General features: G+C 52.9%; 1 pseudogene; it reads left to right on the top strand.

Moving 5' to 3' along the window:
• The first annotated feature begins 542 nt into the window (after positions 1 to 542).
• On the top strand, positions 543 to 2443 carry LOC120849162 (annotated as a pseudogene).
• The last annotated feature ends 496 nt before the right edge of the window (positions 2444 to 2939 follow it).

Raw genomic sequence — 2939 nt, 5'->3', positions numbered from 1 at the left:
TAGAGGCGTAACAGGCACGTGCGGCAGAGAGTGAAAAACACGCACTTGAGGAGCGTGCAGCTGAACGTGAGGCTAGCAGGATGCGCGCAGAGGCTGAGGAACGTGCGCTACAGCTCCGTATAAGGCTGCAAGAGGCCAGTAATGTACAAGAAAGGTCTGCTGCAGGTGACAGACGAGCGGAAGAAAGTCCCTCTATGATCATTAAACCCCACAGGATGATCCCGCCATTCGATGAGAAACGAGATGACTTAGACACGTATTTGAAGCGCTTCGAAAATATCGCCACCGGCTATAATTGGCCAAGAGAAAAGTGGGCTACGGCATTTAGTATGTGCCTTGGTGGGGAAGCTCTGAAGGTGGTCGGCCGGCTGTCCCCGGAGGATTCCATGGATTTTGAGAAAACAAAGCTGGCGTTGTTGCAGCGGTTTCGTTTCACAGCGGAGGGGTACTGCGAAAAATTCCGCGAGAGTAAGCCCCAGGAGGGTGAAACTGGAAAACAGTACGCTGCCAGAATTTCTAGTTTGTTTGACCGCTGGGTGGAGATGCCCGGCACTGCAGCTAACTTTAAAGATCTACGCGATCTAGTAGTTGCCGAACAGTTTCTTAACAACTGCTACAGCCGGCGAGCTCTGTTTCTCCGAGAGAGGAAATGCAAGACGCTCAGCGAGATGGCAGAAGCGGCGGACAGCTTTCTCGAAGCACAGCGAGAGAGAAACCTACTTGTATTCCGCGAAACATACGAGTCGGGGGACGCGAAACCGAAGGATGGCAATTCCTTCAACAAACCTCAGATTAAATATTTTGTTTGTAATAAGACGGGGAATAAAGCATCAGACTGCCGCTTGACAACACAGGAACTCTTCTGCGTGCACTGTCGTCGCAAGGGGCATGACTTGAAATCGTGCAGATGGAAAGACGACGGCCAGAATGTGCCTTCCTGTTGTATAGCTCGTCAAGACGTGAGGAAGAAGTCGCGGCAGGTTTTGGAACATGAACCGGAGAAACAAGGTGAAGGGAACAAGGATCCCAACGTGGTCCAAGAAAGGTCGACGGCAGATTATGACATGGCCGTCTTGGAAGGGGCACTGTTCGGCCAGACTGTCTCGATATTACGAGACACAGGGAGCAACACCTTAGTTGTACGTCGTTTACTCGTCCCTGAGGTAGCATTTACGGGGACTACCGCCACACTAAAGTTGGTGGATGGCCGCAGCGTCAAGGTTCGGGAAGCGGAAGTTGACATCGCCTCCCCCTATTTCGCCGGGACCGCTATTCTAAAGTGCCTGGAGGATCCTCTTTACGATGTTATAATTGGAAATGTTCCCGGTTCAGGCGAAGTCTCCTCCCCTGACTCGGAGTGGAAGAGATTGTTGCAGGTTCCGGATCCTCCCGCAAGCGGAACAATGAATGACGAAAAACCGAAACATCACGCATCCACTTCGATCCTGGCCGGAGCAAGTTTTACTGGGCAGAGCCGAAAAGCGCCCACCGTCGACATGGGCTCCATGCAGGTAACCACGAAGAAACCCGTGCTCGCCGAGCGGGTGTTGGGCACCGTCCAGTGGTTCAACGTAAAGAACGGCTATGGCTTCATCAACCGCAACGACACGCGGGAAGACATCTTCGTCCACCAGACCGCCATCACGCGTAACAACCCGCAGAAGGTCACACGCAGCGTTTACGAGGGTGAGACCGTCGAGTTTGACGTCGTCGTAGGTGAGAAGGGACGCAAGGCCGCCAATGTTACCGTTCCCGACGGCGAGCCCATACAGTGCTTCACTCACGCCATGAACAGAAGACGCTTCAGAGGTTGTTGGTTCCTGAGACGGAGTCAACGCCGACCGATGCCCAACCCGCGCCACGATGTGCAGGACTCGGACGACTTTCATGACGTTGTGCTCGTGCCGGACTCGCCGCAGCCGCAACCGCCACCGCAGAGATGGCTGCAGCCTAGGAGACCCTTCTACGCCGCTACTAGCGACGTTCCAGGGGTATGACCAGAAGATCGCTACCCACCGAAGACATGAGACCCCAATTCCAGTTTGAAGAGGAGGACGAAAACGAGGACACCCGAGTCCAGCGTAGACCACATCGACGCTCCTACGGGAGGTACTTGCGCAGACGCGGCGGATGGTCCAGGTGTGATCCAGAGGGGTTCGACGTCGATCAGGAGCCCAGGAACGCACCGGGTTCGAGGCGCAAGCCAGGGCCTAGATCGAGGTCAGCGTCGCCTTCGAGGGCGTCCGCCGGATGCGACCAGGAGTTGAGCAGTGAACGCTCTTTGGCGGAAAGCGTTAGAAGCGGTCCTAAAAAAGACGAAGAAAAAGAAGAGCTCGATGCGTCCGCAAAGAGAAGGGCTAATTCCAAGTATTCCTTGGAGGAGAAAGAAATTTGCGAGGAAAAGTCCCCGCCGCAGACCAAGGAGTCGGTCAGCCATCTGTAAAGGAAGCGACCTTGCAGCGGTCGAATGGTCCATACCACAATTTTGACATGGAAATTAAGAATGAACTAACCTCTTTTGCTCGTGTTTTGGCCCGCATTCTGTGCATATTTGGTTTGGCTACCAATCGTGTCTTAGAGGTGTGAAAATTTGAAAGGAGGTTTCACGTCAAGTGAAAGTTCTGCGACGAGTAACTTGAGCACAATTTTTGGTATCTCGAAATGAGGATGTACGCTGGGAACGACGGTGGAGCCTTGCCTTGGAAGAATATTGCTCTCGTGTTGTTGTTGTTGTTGTTGAATTATGTTTATTGATGAGATGAGTGGATCGGCTGTCTTGGTGGGGTGGCCTGAGACAGGAAGGGGGGGGGGGGCATAGGGTTTTAGGAAAAAAAAAGAATGATGTGAAAAAAAAAAAAAATTAAATGTGATGATGGGTCCCCGTCTCCCTGATGTAGCTCATCAGGGAATCGAGGATTGCTTTTCTGTGCTGCGGTGTT

This window comes from Ixodes scapularis, unplaced genomic scaffold (genome assembly GCF_016920785.2).
Source record: "Ixodes scapularis isolate PalLabHiFi unplaced genomic scaffold, ASM1692078v2 PGA_scaffold2__306_contigs__length_199485367, whole genome shotgun sequence".
In the NCBI taxonomy this organism is placed as follows: Eukaryota; Metazoa; Arthropoda; class Arachnida; order Ixodida; family Ixodidae; genus Ixodes; species Ixodes scapularis.
The sequence above is the reverse complement of the archived record's forward strand: the minus strand, read 5'-3'. Positions and strand labels throughout refer to the sequence as shown.